The 24,649-nt window shown below is 41.8% G+C and overlaps 1 protein-coding gene across 14 annotated transcripts in view; it reads left to right on the top strand.

The window, feature by feature from the left end:
• The first annotated feature begins 19,374 nt into the window (after positions 1–19,374).
• Positions 19,375–24,649, top strand: part of adgrb2 (adhesion G protein-coupled receptor B2) — a 259,112-nt gene continuing 253,837 nt past the window's right edge. For all 14 annotated transcript variants that reach the window (XR_003743370.1, XR_003743369.1, XR_003743371.1 and 11 more), the window contains exon 1: positions 19,375–19,789. The gene's annotated coding sequence lies outside the window, so the exon portion shown is untranslated. The remainder of the gene's footprint in view (positions 19,790–24,649) is intronic.

Here is a 24,649-nt window from a genome sequence, read left to right on the forward strand (position 1 = left end):
GGAAGCATGGAAGACAAAACCAAAGATTATTGATGAACTCTGGGAGGCATACAAGACTTCTTTCTTTGCTATTCCTGGTGACTTCATCAATAAATTGTATGAATTCTTGCCAAACCGCATGGATGCAGTCCTTCATGATCATGGAAGTCATACAAGATATTAAATTTGGATCTCACAACACCACTACTTAATTTGCTGACATATTTTTGTATTTGCAGTAAATTTGTTCAATTTCTGTATAGGCGACAAAACTTTTGTCTTGCCAAAACTTGATCTTTCTGTCTCGGTTAAATGATAAATCTTTTTTCAGTGAAACTAATTAATTTCAATGCATTAAACATCATTTGGTAGGTTTTAGATTTTCATATGAGCTATTTTTATCACTAATTGATTAATTAAAAGTCAGGTTAATAGCAGGTGTTTTTACTAAATAGATAAGCGACAAGACTTTTGGCAGGGTCTGTACGTGTTTTGTTTGCCTTAAATGTTATTCCTGCACTGCCTGTGTTCCATATTTGCAAAATTAGTCCTTTACAGCACCCAGAATCATGGTTAGAACTGGTGGGAGACAATGCAACAGCGTGGAGACAATGCAATGCAACAGCCTCCCTTAATTATGCCTGAGTGGCCTCTAACTAACCTCAATTAAATAAGGCGAAAGAACTGAGACGAACATCTGCAAAATGTACACGTATGTCTTAAGTCATTTTATGAGAACATTGAACTTTTAAACAATGGCGGAATTTGCGGAATTGTAATGAATGTCATACACTTCTGAACTTCTGAAAAACTGGAATTAGTTTTAGTTTTAAAAGTAATTTAATTGAATTCATAAGTTTCTGACTTGCTGGGGTGGAAAAAGAATATATATATATATATATATATATATATATATAGAGAGAGAGAGAGAGAGAGAGAGAGAGAGAGAGGGGTACATGTGATCGTTTAACTTGATTTAAAATGCAAATGAAATAAATAAACAAATTTATGTATATATCAGGTCTGATCTTGATTGTGTGCAGCTAATTCAGCTCATATGGATACATGCCTGTCACAAGGGGAATTCGATGACGCACTTGCAGACATACTATGGCCATGGGCATAAGCCGTTGTACCGGTTGAGGACACTGGGCGAGCGGGGCAGGAGGCCGGCGAGGAATGAGGACGCAATGGACGCGCTGCAACGCAGCGGGGAGTCAGTTCGGGATCTTTGGGAAGCACCGGGGCAGAGGAGAACTGGAAGACGGCGGGTTTCAGGATGGTCCGGGATCTTGGACTGGACGGGAGTAGGTTTTGGGCGGCAGGAAGGTAGGGGAGCATGGAATCCCATCTTAACCGATGGGTCAGGCAGGTTCAAGGTCAGGGGCAGGCAGAGGTTGTAGCCAGGAAGTTCCGGTCGGGGTTCTGTTCGTGGTTTCCAGGGGATCAGGCAATTCTCGAAGTCGTGGGCAGGCGAAGGTCGTATTTCAGGAATCACAATTATCTTGGGGCGTGGGTGAGAGAGCTAACATCTCTGGCGAGTAAACTCATACAAAGAGCGGGCGTGTCTCCTTGGGGTTACCTCACTTTTATACTTGCCACCGCCCGCTTCCATTTCCTCTTCCAGGTCGTCGTCTCCCAGGCTGGTGAGGCGCCCTCTAGCGGGCTGGAGGTGCGTTGGCCATGACAATGCCACAAAATCACAGGTTCAAACCCTACTTACTACAACATCATTTATTTCTTATATTGTCCAAAATCACATACAGTATGTCTCAATGCAGTTGACACCCAAACACTTGCCCAAAGGAAAAACAAAAAACCGGCAACCTTCTGATTACAGGGCCGTTTCCTTAACCGCTATGCCACCACTGCCCCCACCACTGCCCCGCTAGATCCAACCAATATAACCCCCCAATTATAACCACCTAATTCCAATTACAAAGTATATGAATTATCTTTATTCATTTTATTTGCCAGTAAAATAATAGCATATCAAAGGTGAGCTTGGTATTTTGGAATATCTAGTATATCCCTCCCTGATGTCAGGTTACAGGTGATGCTCCTGTATTATCAGATGACAGTCAGTAGTGATGACTGAGGACAGAAAATCTGCTAATATTTAAAAAGAGAGAAAGAGAAATTAAAATAAAACAAAATGTTTTTAGAATGTATTACATAATAATATAACAGTAAATGCGATGCAATGATGGAAAACAATGGATGTTAAAATATATATAAAATATATGTAACATCCTGGTATTAATCGCACCCACAGTCATTGTCTGGGTACAGCAACAGATCATTTTGCTGGTTTGGCAGACAGATTAATTATTACTGTCTAAAATAATTATTACTCTACAGCAGTTGAATGTAGTTTATAAAACTTTGTTTAAGCTTCCTTGGTTAAAATCCCTGTTACTGTTAATATTTGTGTGGAGGCAGGCAGTTGAGTTTAAAAAAATCTGTAGTTTGTGGGGAGATTTGTCTTGCAACACTTTTTGTCAAGGCAAGGTCAAGGCATCCTGAGATGAAGGTGTGGTACTGGTGGTGTAGATTGTGGTCCCATCTCCTCACTGTTCAGTGGCTTTGTCAGGATTTTATTTCAGATAAACTAAATTTAATAGAGGTCAAAGGTAAATTAAGATGATCTTGTCTTGAAATCTATTGCCACGAAATTGGAAGTTTGCAATATTTAACAATAATTATAAATAAAAGACTGAGGAAGAATTTAGTTAATCAATAGCAATGGGTGCCTGGGGAACCACACAGCAGAGTGGTGCTACAATTAAGAATTATTTATTCTCAAACACTGCCAATAGATATAGCAGGATTAGGACCTTTGAGTTTATATGAATATTTAAAATAGTTTGAATTTACAAAATATGATTTTTATATTATACTGAAGAAGAGCAGCAGAGCACTGCTACAATATTACAGTATTACATTGTAATTACAGTATTACACCAACCATATTTTAATTAACGTCTTCTGTAGCAACAGGGCAAATCGGTTTAATGTAGGAACAATTTAATGAACTATTTTGAATGATGTCATTAAAGACAGAACTGTCTTCATCTGCTGTCTGAAGACAGCAACTGCAAGTAGAGGTATTGCTCCACATCCATTGGCTGTAAGATATGACACATTGCATTCCAAACCTTTGATGGAATAGTAAGGTGTGAAACTTGGTTTCAGGTTACTGTATATATAAAGAAAAACAATATGTATTTCTTACGTAGAATCAACTGCAGTATATCTCAATGCACTTTAACAGACCCTAACAGTAGAGAGTGTACAGTTAATGTGCAAAAGGTTGGTAATAAGTTTTCCAAAATTGTCCATAGGTGTAGTAATGTCCATCATGATGCACTGAAGAAAGTACTTTTTTTGAAGATGTTGGACAGTGCGAGGTAGTGTGGACTGAATATGGAGAAATTTCATCCATTTTAAAACTCTGAATTTCACCAGTGTAATCAGTGAAGTGCATCTTGCATAGTGTCCATCTAAGTATGTGTCAGAATGTTGCAATATTCTGTAAATATATAGTATTCTTATAAATATTTCTTATGTGTAATGTCAAAATATACATCCCCATTCATTGTGATGTAAATAACCTAAATATTTTGTTTTCTTCTTTTCTTTCTTCTGTTTTTATTGAACATTAGAATGTTGCTGTCCATCCGCTCTTTTAAATTGATTGTTTTATATTATTAGGTTTCTTATCTGTATCTGTTGTAATAAAAGATGATTTTATGATTAAATACTCCAGGGTTTGATCTGGGGTGGTTAAAGGAAAATATCCCAGATCAAACCCTGGGGTATTCAGAATTTTCTGATAATAATTTTCTGCAGTATCTGTTTTCATAAAAGTACAAGTATATCTTAACCATGGAAATGTGAAGCCACGTTTTTAACAGTTGTGCTCCCATGTAGTGAATTAAAATTAAATATAAAAAAAAAAAAAATGCTCATATTCTCCAGACTTGCCCAAAAAGCAATATACAAAGGAGAGATTCCCAGTCCCTAAAAGTCTGAATACACAAGAACAGTCCAACTCTCCAAAGGTCTGATGGTTGGTATTTACATTAGTATTATAAACTGTGAAGAGTCTGTAAACTCTTGACTGTGGAGACATGAAAAGAAGGGTATGTGGCAGATTTAGGCAACATTAAGTAAAGTATCCCTGTAGGTAGATGGATTTTCTTTGTGAGGTCAGTATGGTCAGTAAGATGGGTCTTCACTTTCAAAGGGGGATGACACAATTTTCTTTTTTTGAAGGGCCTGAGATTACAGCAGAGCAGAGTGCAGATTTGATTACTTCTGGAGATGACTGCTGGGGCCTGCACAACTGGGAGGACAAATGAATCTGAAATGTAATGCATTATTTAGCACTTACAAAAACATACAGATAACCAGATGGTCACATGATCATGTTTTGATGAAGGCAGTCAAGAAGCACACAAAATATATTTTTGTCGCGTCCGCGAGCTGACGGGGGAAGGAAGTGCATATGCGGGAAACAAGATTTATTAATAAAACAAATCAAAATGGCACGAGGGCCAAAACAGGGGGAAAAGGGTGGGGGGAGCAAAGACAAACCTGCAGGCGTAAGGCGATTGCCAGAACTGAAATCAACATGTTGCATAGTCCACAAAAATGTTGCAGCCGCCGATGGGCTGCTCAACAGCGCCTTATAATCGCTCTCCCGATTGGTCCCAGGTGTGTCTCCAAGTGCACCCAATCTTGACAATTTTCATAAAATGTTGCATATTATATTTTTTATTGTATTGTCATTGTATTGCATTGTATTGTTTTAATTGTATTCTATTTATTTTAAGTATAAAATAAAATGTTTAAGTCTTATTGTTATTTAAACAGACCGAATAGATATTATGGTGGCAGTGGTGGCCAAGTGACTAAGGAAGCAGACTTGTGACAATCACCCACCGTAAATGCTATAATACAATGTGGTTAACTGTTGGAGGGCTGATGATGGCCTGATGGCAGTTGGGGGGAGGAACATTTTTATAGTGCATGGTGTCGACTATGTCTGTGGTCTAGAATGTACAGATAATGACGCACTAAACATATTGATTGCAGAAGTTTTGTTCAAATTATATTGGAAGTAAACATTTAATTTTTTTGTGTAATCTACTGGATTGAAGTGGAATGTATGTGATGTAGATGTGAAACTGACTTTTTATCAAAATAACCACCCCTTGCCTTTAGCAGAGCAGCTATGATTCATTGCATCCTTTACAGAATCTTTTGAAAATAAATCGTCCAAATATTCATAGCAATTCGTTTTCAGCTGTGAATGAACTAAAATCAAACCTGACTGCATGTCCTTTATGGTTTATTTAAGTGAATGATGGGAAAAGAAAATTTAACAAACACAAAATGACACCCAATATCAGTTCCATTAGTGCCAGTCGGGTAAGATACACAAAAATAAGCCACTTAAACCATAGTGTATTACTGAACTAAATAATACCAGACAGATACCAAGTATGAAAGCACAGAATGAAAAAAAAGATGTCACATTTCATGCATAAAGATGCCAGATTTTTTTTTCACCAAAATTGGCAACATTTACGGCATTTTTTTAGATAAAGTATTTCTGACAAAGTAAGTTTAGGCTTTCTGAATTTAAAGCCAAATTACTCAAAAATTGACCATGGACTTCTATTACTGTTGCTAAGCATTAATTCCATTTATTGCAGCCTTTTGCCTATAACATATCAAGTGACCCTGACATATCAAGAAACTAATTTCTTTCTTTTTTGTATGTCTACAGCTCCTGCTGTTAGTACAGAGCTAAGGCTAATGATAGGTAAATTCCAGAAAAGCCATGGTCCAGGACATTGAAATTATTTCCTTATAGAACTTTTATACTTTCTAGCTGATATTCTTGCACTATTACTGGGGCATGCTGTCTACAGTACATTTGAGAAGGAAAAAAAGTCAATTGAAAAGAGAAACTGGAATCGTTCCTTTTATAAGTTCTGACAGATAAGGCGAGGGGAGGAGGGAGGGAGAAAGGAGAAAGCGATATCTCCAGGCAAAGTGGCCAATCAGTCTTCAGGAAGCACTCTCCTCAAATGAGAAGTGCTGAGGAAGACAGTGTTATAGAGTACAGGTAAATCATGGAGGAAGCACAGTTTAGCACTGTTTCATTTGTGCATGTAGAAGATAGTTTATCATTCCACTGCCACTCTGGGCCTGACTCTCCAGTAGCGGGGCCAGGGATGAAGTTGTTTGTGACAATCAGAGAGTCCATTTTCCCTCATTCCTCATTGTTTCTGGCTTTTGAGAGAAATACACACACTGCCTGTCTACACTTTTAAATTCTTCTCTGGCATCTGCTACTTTTATTTGGGTAGCCTGTTCCAATACAGGGTCCGTTACAAAAGCATCTTAAGTGTCATACACATTTTCTCTTTTTTTTTGGTCTAGTCTCTATTTTTCATTGTCTTTCTAGTGTGCAGCAACAATATACGTATGCCTTTAGAGTGAGTAGATGTTGAATTAATATGGAAAATTAAAAAAAAAAGTAAAATGTAAGTTATGTGTGTAACGGATGCACACCAGCATTCAATGACCCATGCACATCAGTTGGTGTCAAAAAGGGAGATTTTATTTCTGTGGGAACACAGAACAGAGTACAGTCAATGGCTAATGTTAATGCACGTCGCGGCTCTTCACTCATCCCCTCTCTGCTCCCACTGAGGCAACTGCACGTCAATACAACTTGTGAAATAAAATGAAATAAAATACATACAAAAACCCACCACTGTAACTCAGTCATTAATAGTACAACTATTTACAGGTGAACCCAACAGTGATATTAAACGACAGTAAAAAATACAATTTAAAAAAGAAAATGATGATCGTATAGTGGCTACATTACATACATTTCACATTTAACATACCTGTGGGAACACAGCAGGGTACAGTCAATGGCTAATGTTCATGCACGTCACGGCCCTCCTCTTATCTTAAAGACACACACTTCTACTAACACGTGGCAGTGAATAAACTTTATTTTTTTCAGAACCTTACATTACATTTACAGTATTTATCAGATGCCCTTATCCAACGCGACTTACAATCAGTAGTTACAGGGACAGTCCACCCCCCTGGAGACACTCAGGGATTAAGTGTCTTGCTCAGGGACACAATGGTAGTAAGTGGAATTTGAACCTTGGTCTTCTGGTTCATAGGCGAGTGTGTTACCCTCTAGGCTACTACCGCCTAGTGGGTACTACGCTAGAACCGCATGTGTGGCACCACTCACCTGACCATGGGAACATGGAAGTAGATGACAGTCTCCTAGATACTCAACTCTCCAACCAAGAAAGCCTTTAAACCTCTATTTTTGGTTAAACCTGTGTCCAAAGTCTCATGCTTTGACTCAAACGTGAACACTGGTGGATGTTCTTATTTTCCACGTTAAACCTTCCTAGATTAAAAGCAAGATTTTGTGAACATCCATGACATCCAGGTTCAAACCCCACTTACTACCATTGTGTCCCTGAGCTAGACGCTTAACCCTAAATTTCTCCAGGGGGGGACTGTCCCTGTAACTACTGATTGTTACAGGGATAAGACAGGTTGTTAAATGCCATAAATGTAAACCTAAACCTACTTAATGACTTAACTTTAAACTGTTAATTTGAAACAAACCAAAAAAAAATAACATTGTTGCATTATATGAGTAATGTGGTGTTTTTCATGTAAATATTTTATTGTAAACGTGCAACGAGTCGTCGCAGTCACTTTTCCGCAATCTCAAATAATCTCAGATCTTTTCCTCATCACTTTTAAAATATGTCTTAGACACAATAAACTCAACTCCCCTTGTTATAGAGACAAACGGACAATTACATCAAGTACAGCGCAGAGGTTTATTAATATCCTACGAGATTTAGCAATGCTGATCTACTCACCGTCAGATCCCGCTGAACTCAACCAAGCAACCAGTATTTGCATATTACGTTAGATAATGTTGCTTCCCTTAAAGGAAGATATTAAGAGATAAAAATTTAATACCTTGGTATAGTCATCACATGCGCTCGGTTTAGAAGACCTCCCGAAAATTAGAAATGATGTCGAAGTAAATTGAATGTATTCTGAATTGCAGTGAAGGAGAGCCTCCTTAACTATAGGAAGGCTCTTAGTGTGGCTCGATCGACGTATCTCTCCTCGTTAATAGACAAGAACAAAAATAATCCCAGATTCTTCCTTAACACTATAGCCAAACTAACCAGGAATAAGACAGAAACTCAATATCATCATAGTAGTGACGATTTTATGAATTTATTTAATACTAAAATTGTTACAAATAGAGATGAGATTAAAAGCATAACAAACAGCTCTGTCAATATAATCTACAGGGAGTGCAGAATTATTAGGCAAGTTGTATTTTTGAGGAATAATTTTATTATTGAACAACAACCATGTTCTCAATGAACCCAAAAAACTCATTAATATCAAAATTGAATGTTTTTGGAAGTGGTTTTTAGTTTGTTTTTATTTTTAGCTATTTTAGCTATTTTGTGTGTGCAGGTGACTATTACTGTGCATAATTATTAGGCAACTTAACAAAAAACAAATATATACCCATTTCAATTATTTATTTTTACCAGTGAAACCAATATAATATTTCCACATTCACAAATATACATTTTTGACATTCAAAAACAAAACAAAAACAAATCAGCGACCACTATAACCACTTTTCTTTGCAAGGACACTCAAAAGCCTGCCATCCATGGATTCTGTCAGTGTTTTGATCTGTTCACCATCAACATTGCGTGCAGCAGCAACCACAGCCTCCCAGACACTGTTCAGAGAGGTATACTGTTTTCCCTCCTTGTAAATCTCACATTTGATGATGGACCACAGGTTCTCAATGGGGTTCAGATCAGGTGAACAAGGAGGCCATGTCATTAGTTTTTCTTCTTTTATACCCTTTCTTGCCAGCCACACTGTGGAGTACTTGGACGCGTGTGATGGAGCATTGTCCTGCATGAAAATCATGTTTTTCTTGAAGGATGCAGACTTCTTCCTGTACCAGAAACTGGCAGTAGGACTGGGAGTTGAGCTTGACTCCATCCTCAACCCCAAAAGGCCCCACAAGCTCATCTTTGATGATACTAGCCCAAACCAGTACTCCACCTCCACCTTGCTGGCGTCTGAGTCGGACTGGAGCTCTCTGCCCTTTACCAATCCAGCCACGGGCCCATCCATCTGGCACATCAAGACTCACTCTCATTTCATCAGTTCATAAAACCTTAGAAAAATCAGTCTTGAGATATTGGCCCAGTCTTGACGTTTCAGCTTGTGTGTCTTGTTCAGTGGTGGTCATCTTTCAGCCTTTCTTACCTTGGCCATGTCTCTGAGTATTGCACACCTTGTGCTTTTGGGCACTCCAGTGATGTTGCAGCTCTGAAATATGGCCAAACTGGTGGCAAGTGGCATCTTGGCAGCTGCACGCTTGACTTTTCTCAGTTCATGGGCAGTTATTTTGTGCCTTGGTTTTTCCAAACACTTCTTGCAACCCTGTTGACTATTTTGAATGAAACGCTTGATTGTTCGATTATCACGCTTCAGAAGCTTTGCAATTTTAAGAGTGCTGAATCCCCCTGCAAGATATCTCACTATTTTTGACTTTTCTGAGCCTGTCAAGTCCTTCTTTTGACCCATTTTGCCAAAGGAAAGGAAGTTGCCTAATAATTATGCACACCTGATATAGGGTGTTGATGTCATTAGACTTATTAGACAAATATGCTTAATTGGTAGTAGGCTTTCAAGCCTATACAGCTTGGAGTAAGACAACATGCATGAAGAGGATGATGTGGACAAAATACTCATTTGCCTAATAATTCTGCACTCCCTGTATATAATCTTCAAATATCTGATCACCAACTAGAACGCTTCAACCTTCTGAAAGAGCATGAACTAATTAAACTAATCTCATTGTCAAATCAATGTACTTATGCATTCCTTAAACAAGTACAATGTTATAAATCCTATCCTATAAAATGATTAACTCCTTAGCATCGGCCACATACCAAGTTCGTTCAAGGTAGCAGTCATTAGACCCCTGATAAAAAAAAAAACCTGATTTTGATCACAGTCAGCTTTCGAATTATATCCAACCTTCCGTTTATATTGAAGATTTTAGAAAATGTCGTAGCCCAGCAACTGAGCGCATACCTAGACAGCAACAACATTCATGAATTATACCAATTGGAATTTAGACCTCATCATAGCTCTGAGACAGCACTGGTTAAAGTGGTTAATGACCTGCTGTTGGCCTCTGATCAGGGCCGCATCTCGTTGCTTGTCCTGCTTGATCTGAGTGCAACGTTTGACACTGTTGATCATGCTACAGGTTAGAGACTGTTGTTGGGATTAAGGGAACAGCTCTTGTATGGTTCAGATCATATCTGACCAACCAATATCAGTTTGTGGACATCAATGGGGATTCTTCTTCACATAGTAAAGTAGAGTTTGGTGTTCCACAAGGTTCTGTCCTAGGTCCGTTGATATATTCCTTATACATGTTACCTTTAGGTCACATCATTCGCAAACATGGTTTTCATTGCTATGCTGATGACATGCAGTTGTATTTATCAGCAATGCCAGAGGAGAGGCAGTAACTGAACAGAATAGAGAATTAAACAGTGGATGCTCACCAACTTTCTTCTGTTAAACCCTGATAAGACAGAATCTCTTTTACTTGGGTCCCAAGCAGCCAGACATAGACAAGACAAGAAGACACTAGACACTACATCATAACTTTGTATAGCCTTTCTATCTCACCAAGTACTGAAGTACATGATCTAGGTGTCCTCATTGATGTAGGTCTCTCATTCGGTTCGCATGTAGATAATATCATTAGGATAGCATTCTTTCACCTTAGAAATATTGCAAACGTCTGTTTTCTCTGGCCTTCTGTTAAAGTCCCAGAAACAGTGTCAATTATTAAGTCCACTTTATCACACAATCACCCTGTTAAGCACAGACGGTGTTGAATTCATCTTAGTTAGGCTGTCCTAGTTAGGGTTCTGGGCCACTGTTGCACAAATATGCCACTATAACCACATATTGCAGTATCAGTTGTACAATGTCATCGTCTGCCCTGCTTCTGATTGTTCTGTCTGTGACACTGAATCAAGCACACAGACTGCTGGCAGACTCCAGTGAAGAAACCAGCAGATACTTCCTGGTTCCTGGAAACTGTTAAACAATGACTTAGCATGAAACGAACCACAGCCACCATGACCATAAAAACTAAAACTTCAGGGATTTTCAAATGGACCAGTAGCATCATAATGGACACGTAATGTACACCATGACACTGGACTACACTTTGGACTCTCCACCTCTACAACTGTAGGACTTTTATTCTTATTGGACAAATCATCACAAGCCCTGCAATGACACCATTTGCAGGCTCACTCTACCCTGGAAGAGGGTCCCTTTTTTGTGTTTGAGTTTATCTTGGTGTGAAGAAGGGTCAAGTGTGGGGGATGTCAAGTGTAGGGCTAGTGAAAACCCATTGACACATACTGTATGTGATTTTAGGCTAAATAAGACATACATTTTTTTGTTGTTGTATGTTGGCCTAGGCCCGGTACCTGAAGGACCCGGCAGATTAGGGTGATGGTTGTGGAAGTCCAGGAACAGGGCAGAATCCAGAATATCATGCAGAGGAACCCAGGACTGAAACCCAAACCCCAGAAACCCAAACCCTATCTCCGGGGTAGGTCGACGATTACAGTCAGCCTGTCGCTTCATGCGCTCGGATGTGTGGTTGAGGGCCCGGTGGACTTGGGACCAGACTTAATGGAGTTGGCAGGATCAGCTGCTGACTGCTGGCACCGGTCCCTCAATCGTGGACGTCGGAAACCATATGGGTTGGAGGCCGGTGACCACCTCAAAAAGTGAATGCCCCGTGGCCGAGGAACACTGTTGGTTCCAAGCAAGTTCCGCCAAGAGGAGGTGTTGGGACCAGGAGGATAGTCAGGTCGAGCAGTAGCATCGGAGGTACGTTTCCATCTCCTGGTTGATCCATTTGGTCTGGCCATTGGACTGGGAATGGTACCTTGAAGACAAACTGACCGACACCCCCAGTTGTCCCCAGAAGCGATGCCAGAATCTGGTGACGAACTGAAGGCCTCGGTCAGATAGGAGGTCTACTGGGGGCCACTTTTGGGAGGACGATGTTGGCGGTCTGGGCAGCGGTGGGGAGTCCAAGAAGGGCAACAAACCATGCCATCATTGAGAAGCGTTCAACAAGGACCATAATGGTAGAGGACGGAGAAGGCCTTGTGCGAGGCGCAGGTGGCACAAGCACCAACGTATGTCTTTTGGATCAGCAACGGTCAAGGCCAAGTCAATCACATTCATGACCGCTCCAGAGTCCACCAGCGCTCGCTCTTGATGTTGACTGGCACTGGGTTTCTTCCAGCAGATTGTGATGTAGCAGATGGTGGAGCGGGGGTAGGATTTAGTGCTCACCATGGGGCTCTGGACAGGGGCGTTTTCCGATGGTTGTGGCCTGGGTCGGCAGTTAGGGCAGTTGGTGCTGAAGTGGTTCGGTCCCCCAGAGTAATAGCACAACTACTGCTGCTCTCGTCGACTTCGCTCCTGGGGAGTGAGTAGGGGTCGGTCTTGGCCCATCTGCATGGGTTCGTCAGTTACGAGGGTGGGCCGAACTCTTAGGCCGACAGGCAGGCGTGCTGCAGGGGCACGGTGGAGAGGTGGAAGGGGAGCTCTGGCTCAGTGGGGAGTAGCAGGGAAGGAGGCAGGGTGAGGCTGGGGTGGACCAGGGGAGAGGAGAACAAGAAGAGGATGGTCAGATGGGAGGGCATCTGGGGTGGCACAGATAGACACCGTTGCTTGCCTATGGGTGGCAGGAAGGTGGGGTAGCAGTACAGGTCACACCTTCTCATTCAATGTGTTTTCTTTATTTTAATGACCATTTACATTGGTAGATTATCGCTGAAGGCATCAAAACTATGAATGAACACGTGACTGAGCATTGTTTACCTGTGGAATATATGGCACTAGGATACTTATCTGGAAGCAAGCCGAGGCATTGTGGTATCTTCCACGAAACTGTGTGTCCTGCATTCACTTTAACATATTCTTGTCAACTAAGTACTAAGTACTCCCTAAGTACAGACAGCGCCCTCTTTTAGCTGGATAATGCACCCTGCAACACTGCAAATATGGTTGAAGAATCACCTGAGGAGCACATGGTATGTTCTGCATAAACAAATCCAATTCTAAGATGCTCCACCTCATGATTGATGAACAAGTCAGGAGTTTCGTTAACCTGTATGGTACCTTTGTGGCAGAAGTATTTCAATAGCAAAGCTTGCATAATTATTGCTTTAGGTTCTCTTTAAGATATAAAAAGTGAGTATGTATGTGTGTGTGTGTATTTGTGCGCATGCAGGTCTGTGTGCGTGTGGGCTCCAGTGCACAGCGGCAATGATTTATGGTTGCTCTGGTGATGAGGCAGGCTTTATTTACTCAGGTAGGCTCAGTGATGAGTGAGCGCCTGTGATGAATGAGAGCAGAGGGCTGGGTGGTGCAGGGAAAACCATCATAATTGTCATATTTGATCAGTACAATGCTGCCTGAGGTCATGCTACTCTGGGCCTCCTAGCTGCAGAATACATGTGTGTGTGTGTGTGTGTGTGTGTGTGTGTGTGTGTAGTGTAAGTACGGATATTATGCCTTTAAAAGAAGGCGACAGGGTAAGTGATTGTGTAAAGAACAGAAAGGGCAAGGAAGCTGCAAACGAGGGACCAGAGTGAAAGATTAATGGTCCCTAAAGGATATGAGGGAGATATTTTTTGAGGAGCAGCCAGCTCCCTGTGGGGTGTACCACTTTCCCATGACAGGCTGTTGACCCACCATCAACAGTACCCTAGACCAATTACTGTTTCTAAAATAATACAACTGTATCCCTGCTGCTAGAATAAATCTGTGTATGTGTGTGAGAGAGAGATAGCTGGTATCTTAATACACCTGAACAAATGTCTCTCTGTATTGATGAATTGATATTGATGTATTGATTGACAGTAGGACACATATTCACTATTTGAGAATCATTGATGGGGCTGTGTGATACAGAATGTCTCATCCCTATTGACTGGAGAGAGATTCATTATATTGGAACTTTAGCCCTCTAAACACTATTCCATCTTATTTTAAATTTGTGCGTACCTTTAGTTTCCTATATGGCTTCTCCAAATGCAGGAGAAGACGACTGGTGACTTCAAATTGGCTAAAGGTGTGAGCGTGTGCATGAAAGGTATGTGTGTGTAAACCCTGTGCCAAATGTCCTGGGGCGGGCTATGGCAGTTGGGACTCTGTTTAGGATTAAGCAGTTATGGATAGTGAGAACCATGTTGTGGTCTCCACTCCTCATAAACTGGAGAGACTAATAAGATGTTTATGAAAGCAGTAAAAATGCAGCCACATTACAGAGGGAGAGGGAATACCAGCAAGAGAGCAATTAAAGCAACAACTGCACTTCATCAGAAGCTGACTCTTTCTAAACGTAAAGGGCAGAGGTTTAATGAAACCTCAAAGGATGCACTTACAACAAGATGCTACCACACAGCAAACAATGATGCTTATTTCTCTTTGAAATGCATTGAAATGGTGTAGACAGTATGCATGGCTCGTCTCACTTCAGTCTAATCACAAAACTACTCACCACTTGCTGCTTTACAGTCAGATATCAGTAGGGATGGAGTAACCTCCTGAACTTATACCTGAGTCCATAGCACAGCATTGTTGGCCAATTGTAGTGCGTAGTTATTGCAGAATTGTATTTGTAATTTTACCTTTATCTGATGTACTTTTTCAGGTTGACTTAATTCACTGAAATATAAGTGTAGATGTATGTGAGTAGTTATTGCTTTGTCTTGCATAAATATTTATTGCCGGAGGGTCTGGGACAGCCTCCCTGCGCGGGGCAGGGAGAGACGAAGGTAGCGTCAAAGGGGACGGTTGTTGGTGTTCATCTAGAGAAGAACCTCTCCTTGAATCTCAACACCATCTCAACAGACAAGAAAGCCCAGCAGAGTCTCTACTGCCTGCAGAGGCTGAGGAAAGTCCATCTCCCACCACCCATCCGCACCACCTTCTATAGAGGGACCATTGAGAGCATTCTCTGACAGGTGCACCATATCGAACCGCAATACCCTACAGTGGATAGAGAGGACAGCTGAGAAGATCATCAGAGTCTCTCTTCCCACAAGGAATCTGCACATCTTTCACATGCACTCTTCACCCTCCTACCATCCAGAAAAAGGTACCAAAGCATTCGGGCCCTCACTGCCAGACTTTCAAACAGCTTCATCCCACAAGCCATCAGACACCTGATAACATCATTCCACAATTTTCCATCATTTGTTTAGAGAAGTGTTTCTCAAATAGTGGGGGGTGCGGAGTGATGCCGACCACATGTGACTCCATGGAATGGGCTTTTTTTGCACCGAATACGACAAAACAGACGATGTCACTTCTGCAATATGAAATTGCCGCATTATTTCTGCATTATTTCTTAATATATTTAATTAACAAAAACATCACTAATGTCAACTTGACCTGGGGTGGGGTGCACCAGTCACTAGAACTTAATGGAAATTAAGTTTGATTTTGAAGGTAAAAGTGGGGACTTCATGTAGCATTGAGAAGTCCTGGAGTGTTCGTGACTAAAAAAGGTTGGTCGGAATGAGAACAGACTTTTTCAAATGACTTCAGCAGTTTTCACATATCACATTACCATGGCTTTGTTAGATGACCTTCTTGAAAATGTCACTGATTGATTTATTCAATGAATTACTGAGGCAGTTTAGGGGAGCATTGTCTTATACAATGAAGCTCTTGTTTTTCGTCTTTTAGGATGTAGCTGCTCAACATCTTCGAAGGAGCACAGATGTGAATTGGCCTGGCAATAAAATATAACATTTTATAATAGAAAAAGAATGGATTGTATCTGTATCTGATGCATGGGCATGCCAGAAAGAATATTTATTTCAGAATATCCTGTTTTCCTGAGGAAAAATATAGCCTCCTAGTCCAAAGTGCCTTTATTACCATAATACAATGACAACATACATTCTTATTAAATAAAAAATATATATGCATCATGTTTTTTATTATTGTTTATTATGTTTAATGTGCATTATGTTTATGTTTCTTATTATTTCAACACACTGAAAGGATACCACCACATTTTTACATTGGGCTTCTCTGCAATTAAACAGTCAGATATAACTAGTGCACATCATGTACATAAATATTACAACAGGTGTGCATATTGAAAACATGATATTATACCTCACCCCTTCACCGAGTTCACGTGCACGTCGTCATTTCTTTTTGGGGCAGTGGTAGCCTAGCGGTTATGGAAGCAGCCTCATAATCAGAAGGTTGCCGGTTCGAATCCCGATCCACCAAGGTAGCAATAATGTGTGACCGAGCACACACACTGCTTCCCGGGAGCCTGTCATGGCTACCCACTGCTCACTAAGGGTGATGGGTAAAAAACAGGGTACACATTGCAGTGTATCACAATAATACCGTGCCATACCGTGGACACTGCCAGTTTGACCTCGTAGACGAGTACCATCCTGGCTTCTCAGTACACCAGGAGACACAGCCAGCTCCCTGTTCCATGGTGAAGAGTTGGCTTCATGTCCAGCAGGGTCCCGATGTGCTTGCTGGCAGTGGGAGAAGGTGAGGAAACGTGGTTCATCCTGAAAGGATCAGGTAGAGAGTGGAGATGACCAGGAGAACTGCTGCACACGAGGTACCAAGAGGGGTTTCAGCCAGAAACCTTGGGGCACTGGACAGCCACAAATCCATCACTGCTCACCCTGGCACCAGTATCTCTGGTGCCTTAGGGAAGACAGGATCATTAATCAGAAGGTTGCTGGTTTAAATCTCGAACCTCATAGATGCTATTGAACACACACTGCTCCCTGGGCGCCTTTCATGGCTGCCCAGGGCTAACCAAGGGTAAGCCATACTGCATGTTCCTTCAGCCATGTATTCTGTTATTTAGGGTCCAGTCCTTGTTTATTTTGTTCATAATCTACCTTGAAAACACATTATTCAGCCGCCACATTTCTAGACCTCACTCTTGAGTGGTGTGTGTAAAGCATCTCATTATGTATCATCCATTGGCATCTGAAATTTAGTTACAGTCAATAAATCCCAAAGCAGACCTATTGAACTTCCCTAACATGCCGCAATTAAACTGTACAAAATGCTGAGCTGCCTTTTTTCTCACTTGGCCTTTCTCTTCCAGAATGCTGAGATGGTTATCTCTAATTTAATCCACTTAACCAGTATCACTTCACATCATTTGTTTTTTTCACTTTTAATCATTTCTACACACTCAGACACCACTAAACAAACTTATGAAGACCTGTTTCTGCAGAGCAGTGCAAAGCACTCCTCATATTACATTTCGTCCCTTGCAATAAGACTGGGATATTCCAGAAATCAGTGTTTACACTGATCAACAGTCATTTGTGGACCTGCCACTTTGCATCTACTGGTAGAAAATGAGGTGCTGACTACTGCATTCACTGAACAGAAACACAATTTTATACCATGTTTTAAATGTTTTTTTCTATCTTGATTATGGGGCGGTAGTGGCCTAGCGGCTGAGAAAGAGGCCCATAATCAGATTGTTGCAGGTTTGAATCCCAAGATGCCAAGGTGCTACTGAGGTGCCACATTACCCCACACACTGTTCCATTTAATGGCTGCCCACTGCTCACTAAGGGTGATGGTTAAAAGCAGAGAGCACATTTTGTTGTGTGCATCATGCATTTCTATCTTTGTTCCAGAGGTGAATCAACGCTTATGGTGCTTACATCTCCAGGCATTCATATGGATGCCTGTGTTGTAGACTAGAGCTTGTCAAAGTGCTACACAGATGCCTCCTTCTACTAAATTCTCTGAATAAATTATGTGGGACTTGATAGGATTTAAACGATCCTATGGATCAGTCCATATGCATTTGATGGTGTGGCATTTTTTATTTTCATCCTAATAAGGATCCATTAAGTGTTTGTAGTCCTGAGCCCCAGTGCCTGGCTGCAGTCAGTGAACAATAAGGGTGATGCTGTCTGTGGTGCTGAATCACATGTTGGCTTGTGCAGACGCCTGTCCCTATGTGTGCAACACATTCTATAACAATTCTATGGGATTGGATTACTAAAGTGGCTCTCAGAGCCTTTTCTACACCTGCTAAATACAGCTAAAGGTAATAAATGGTCACACATGTCTCATAAAAGCAGCACTGAGAAATAATATGCTCAGTAAGATTGGCCATGAGTGCAAGGTTAGACCAGAAGTTATTTTTGGGTCATAATTTTCTAAGGCAGTATGTCTGCCTCATTAAAGGGGTAATTGTGAAGTGATTGTTATTGTGATACACAGCAGCAAAGCACACGGTGCACACACGGTGTAGGGCAGGATAAATTGAAAACAAAGTTTATTAATAGTCATTTACATTTTGCATTTGGTCGACTCTCTTATGCAGAGGGACTTACAACATGGTTCCATGTCACCGCCAGTGAAGTACTCAGTTCACAATAGTTAATAATATAATATAAATGCAACAATAATAAGGGGCAGTGGTGCAGTGCACTGCAGGGGCAGTGGCGGCCTAGCGTTTAAGGAAGCGGCCCCATAATCAGAAGGTTGCCGGTTCAAATCCCGATCCGCAAAGGTGCCACTGGGGTGCCACTGAGCAAAGCACCGTCCCCACACACTGCTCCCCGGGCACCTGTCATGGCCGCCCACTGCTCACTCAGGGTGATGGGTTAAATGCAGAGGACAAATTTCACTGTGTGCACCTCGTGCTGTGCTGCTGTGTATCACAAGTGACAATCACTTCACACTTTACACTTATATTAATTGCAACATCATCATCATCATCAAACTTTGGTTGTCAGTCATTTAATCATAATGCAAACATAAAACAAGTCTCTGCTAATCTAGATAAAACTCTGGGCGTCTTCAACTTTCTCATTCGCTGCCTTTTTGGGAACCTGCGTCCTCTGACGTCACTTAGCAGAACGGAACGAACGAGCGCAGCGCGTGCGCGCCTCTCTCGGCGTCGCAGCGGAGAGAGAGAGAGAGAGAGAGAGAGAGAGAGAGAGAATGCCGGTGCAGCGGAGAGAGAGGGGGGGGGGGGCGAGAAAGAGAGAGCGAGAGGGAGAGCGAATGCCGGTGCAGCGGAGAGAGAGAGAGAAGGAGAGAGCGAGAGAGAGAGAGAGAGAGAGAGAGAGAGGGGGGGGGGGGGGGCAGAGAAAAAAAAGTCAGGTCGCTCGACGAGAGAGAGAGGGACCGGGGACAGGGATCTGAGGCGTGATCGAGACGCCGTGGAAGTAGCGACAGTTCGGGATTTTACCGGAGACCGTTTGGAATATCGTGGATCCGGATGGAGGCGCGGAGCGGAATATCCACAATTTCCTCTCCCCCATCATTTATAATCTGTTCCTAGTTTTTTTTTATCATTTCTTTTATTTCCTTCTCTTCCTTTCATTTAACTGGTGCGTTTTCCTTTTAGTCAGTATTCTTTCGCTTCATTTCCAGTCCTTCTGTTAGTCTCGTTTTTGAATGTCATTGGCTCCTGCTTTCTCTGCACCACCGAGCCACGTTCGCTCCCTCAAACTGCGATGGACGAGAAACTTCATCTGCATCCACCTCGGCAGTCTGGGAATATGTTCTAACCGTGTCTGACAGAGATCAGGTATGGCGCACTCCTTTTCTTATTTCTCATTCTTCTGGGGGCTAAAACGGGGTCTCCTCCCCTTACCGACCTTCTCGGAAGTGAAGTTGGTGGACGGCGTTGGATTATCAACCCCTCTGGTTCTCCACGAACGCTGGTTAATCGGTAATAATCAGGAAGCGACTTTTTACTGATCGATTAACAGTGAACCCCCGAGGGTCCAGGTGCCGTGGAAAAGACATCTCAGCGCAGTGTTCTTCTAATCGCCATTATTCTGTGTGTGTTGGGGGGTAACAGTTGTCTTTCCCTTTTGTTGGGGGATGTGGGATTCAGTGCATCAGGTACTATACTGAAGTAATTGATTTATAATATCTATTTTTATTGGAACCGTCACGTGGAGGGATTTCCGTTAGAGGGTAACTGGCACCGATGTTCCCAGAAGTCGCTCGATTTATCTTTGACAGACGCTAAACGATTGGAATAATCTGAATTCGATGATGCACAATGAGTATCCATAAAGACTCTTAATGAGCCCAAATTGGCGGGGCGCAGTGACCTCTCTTTACATGGAAGGCAGCTGCTGATGACTGACCAGTAAGTGAGGATCCCTTCTATCCTCCGGCAGCTGAGAACATCAGATGGCTGCTACAGATCAGGGGAGGCTCTGCATGATTTTTCAGCCTCTGAACAAGGAATACCAATGTCCCTGTCCCGCCTCATTTCACAATGTGAGTCCACTCAGAATGCACCGCACACACACACGGGCAGGAGGAGAGCTGCCACTAATGCATCTGTTGCCTCGGAGCAAGCTGCAGGGATATTGTTGGCTCTGTGCATGCCGCAGAGTCCTGTAAAAGAGATTGATGCCCCCTCCCCTCGCCATCACCCGTTCGGTGGTCCAGGGAAGGTTACATATGGACCAAGAGTCAGGCAACAGCTTGGCCTTGCCTGGTTCACTGCTCCCTGGCCAGACCCTTGTTTCTTCTCCATCTTCTCTACCCTGTCCTCTGGTCCCCACCTGAACGGTGCGGCAGCGTGCGGAAGAAACGATACGTCGCATTCAGGCAGCAGGACACGGCCCGATGTTTTAATTCTCACTAACGCTGTCAGGACGAATCACGCCGGCAGCCTAAGCTCTGGTGAGTAAGGCTGGTCTGACCAATAAGCTTCAGACCCTCGTCATAGCCAGCGTAGGCTCTCCTGTCAGTCCCCCTCCTGTCAAAAGGCCCTGCTCTTTTTCCTTCCCTGGCCCACCATTCCTGTGTTTCAGACACTGCCAGTGCTTGTTATGCAAATTCTCTGTGTTTGGCAAGAGGGACTTGCAACGAGGCACAGATGTCATTTTTTCATGCAATACGTTGTCACAGTGTGTCAATATTTTGGGCTGTTTCATCTTGGTGTGTAAAGTTCTTTAAACTCAAGGTGTTCTGCTACAGGTGAAACTTTTTTTTTTTCATTTACATTTACAGCATTTACCAGACGTCCTTATCCAGAGCGACTTACAATCAGCAGTGACAGGGACAGTCCCCCCCCCTCTTGCTCAGGGACACAATGGTAGTAAGAGGGGTTTGAACCTGGGTCTTCTGGTTCATAGGCGAGTGTGTTACCCACTAGGCTACTACCACACACTACCACCCAGTTTTAAGGATGTATGTCGTAAAAGGGAAATTGGACAAGGCTTCTATTCTTGCAGATTCTGGGTAGAGTGCAGCAGAAGGACCAATGCAGTGGCCAGCAGTGAAATGTCGTGTTATGTAGTGGTTTTCATTATGCTTGACTGTTTAGAAGGGATTTTATTGATTCACCTTCTCTTAAGCCTCGGTTTTGCGGTGACAAGGACCCCCTGAGGAGCCTGTTGAAAGATGCAGTCTTGAGATCAGTTTTATTCATTTTCACCGATGCTGAAATACTGTTCCTTGACATGGAGGTCAGTACTGCAGAATTCACCAAATTTCTTTTTTTGCTGTCCAGGCATGTGAAGGTTTGTCAACCAATGTATTCGTTTGCATTTGATATCATTAATCCGAAGGTTGCCGGTTCAAATCCTGATCCGCCAAGGCGCCTGGGCGCCTGTCATAGCTGCCCACTGTTCACCAAGGGTGATGGGTTAAAAGCAGAGGATACATTTTGTTGTGTGCACCGTGTGAATGTGCTGCAGTGCATCACAATGACAATCACTTCACTTACACTTTTTTTTTTCATTATACACCTCGTGAAAGCGGGATTGCTGGTTGCGTCTTGCGTCTGGATTCTCATGTGGTGTGCTGGACTTCAGAAGGGTGCAAAGCACTAATGCAATCACCAGTCAAGGGTGTGTGCCCTGCATCCCCAAAAGTCTCTATTTTCGGTGCCCTAATTAGTTTAGACGGTGGACAGAAGCATGAATGCAAATGCGGCAATTCGGCAGCATCACAAAAGTCTTTTCAGGCACTGTTAAACAGGGAGCAAGGGAGCGGGAGGAGTGTGTGGGAATATATTAGGACTAATTTATGTGGCCAATTTTGCCCCCAAACGCCCACCACAACCCCCCACACTGCAAATGATTAGTGCAGGCCACGGTTTTTAAATGCCCCGATCTGTAATGAAACAGAAATCACTGGGTTGCTGGAGCTCAGCCTTCTTAGCCTTGGCGCCTGTCTGGTTTTCATCCACCTGCATCATCTGCTGGGAGGTTCCTGTATGAAAAATGTAGCTGTGAAGCCATTGGTATTCCTCTAAAGGCTTCAGCTTCTTTCTATATAATTTAACACCCACCCACAGGAGGAAGTATCTCACCCAAGGTTATTGTTACATGTGTGTCCATGGCGGAGGCGCTATTACTGCAGTTTAATACTGGAAAGTAAAATGTCAGCTCGAGGTTCTTCTTCTACACTGGATTTATATTAAAAAAGTCATATCTTTCCCCATACCCTTTGCCCTGCATTGTTTTCTCCGGTCTTTATAGGATTTATAGGCTTGGACAGCATTTCATATAATCGCTTTTTGTTCCATTTGCCTAGGGAACATTTTATTACTGCTATTAATTTATGCTTTGCCCATGTGGTAGTGGCATTTGTTATTTTTATTAAATGTATAATGTGTTCTCCCAGGCATCTCACCTGAGTTTGTACACAGTTTGAATTTTGCAGGTGGTCATTTAGCCTTAGATCTTGTTTCCTGGTCATGTGGAGGCTTTGGAGTTGAAATGATTGAATCTGGTCTATGTGGTGCATGTGCCCTTGGGGTCAAACTCATTTGGTTAATGATGTTTTGTTAAATGATTGGTCCAGAAAAATATTCTCCCATTAGCTCTTTTTGTGTAATTAAAGTAGGTATGATGCTGTGACGGCCTCTGTTTTTTTAAATTGGTGAATGGTTCTGGGATATACAAAATTATATTTTCTTTGTCTGCTTAAGTCCTATGAGACCACCTGTGCTAAAAAGTATGGGATCATTAGGGAGTGGTGGCGCACTCTTATAAATTTGGTGTTGGTTCTGTCAATACTTACTTAATTTACTCTATCTTAATACTATGGTCTATATACATTTTGTATGAAATTTTAAACGGTTTCTAAGATGAGATTTTGTACTACAGTTCATGTCTCTATGTTAGTAGATTGTTTTAAATAAGCAATGCATTTGCCACTGGCTGGAAAGAGGGGATGACAGTATCATACTCTCATGAATGTTAACATTCCAAATGCATGGGAAAATGAGTGGTGCAAATGTTGAGTACTTATATTAAACAACTGTACAGTTGTGGAGAACAGTTATTCATAATTAAAAGACTATACATGAAACATTAATTTCCCATAAAAATAATGATAATATAATTTTAATTGATACTACTATTGATTCTGCACATCAGTTCTTTTGATTTATAATTGATAGTAACCATATTGTCTTCACAGTGTCAACATAACAATTTAACATGCTATTGTTTTCATGCTGATGCTAAAAATAATAAAATAATTCCATTCTATTTCAGTACATGCATGTGTTTTATACACATGGCTCATGATTCTGTAATTGGTATAGATTTGTTTCCATTTTGTACCATTTTATAGAAAGAGATTTATCAGATTTAACTTTATTTTCATATTATTAAAATGTTGTTTATCACTGTCAGCTTTAGTGAAAGCACACTGATCTCTTTTGTTTCAGGTACTACATTCCCTTTGAAGGGAAGATGGCCCTGAAATTGTCGTCATTAAACTACATTTTGAATACATTCTGCCTACTGTAACTGTATAATCAAGGTTGTGCAGGGTCCTTTTGTGCTGTTCTGCATTAGTGTAGAAAATCAAGCAATAAGTGCTGTGACTAAACGAAAGTGCATAATTGCCGTTAACCTTGCCGGAAATGGCTGCACACTTTTTATACAGCTACTGGTGTTTGTGAGGGATGAGGTTCGCTTGTTTTTGTGGGTAAAAAATGAAGTCATCTTTGGAAAGGCTGCCAGCGAGGTGTCTGTGCCCCTACCCTGCATCCTTGTCCTCTCCGTAGGCGTGTTTGTATGTCACCCCAGTTTGACATGGTCCCCTGCACACCATACACACTTTTCATTGTCTGGTGTGTTCTCTGAACCAAAATGAATGACTGCTGCTCTCCCACACTGTCAGAAGGAGGTGATGATAAAATCATCTTCAGGAGGAAAATGAGGCTTATATTTGTACTTGTGGTGGGATGATACAGAGTCAAGCAGCAAAGAACCTATTTTTGTAGAACCCTGCACCAGAGCGGACTCCAGATCATGTCCATCTTTGTTTTAACAGTGATCATGTGGTTATGGGATTTCTGGGATATTAGAGCCAAAATAAGATAGCATAATAAGAGTGTTTTAAGTGGCTTGAAACTTGAAAATAATATTCCAGAATTAGTATTTAGCATTTAGTATTCCCT

Source organism: Denticeps clupeoides, chromosome 20 (assembly GCF_900700375.1).
Source record: "Denticeps clupeoides chromosome 20, fDenClu1.1, whole genome shotgun sequence".
NCBI classification, from domain to species: Eukaryota; Metazoa; Chordata; class Actinopteri; order Clupeiformes; family Denticipitidae; genus Denticeps; species Denticeps clupeoides.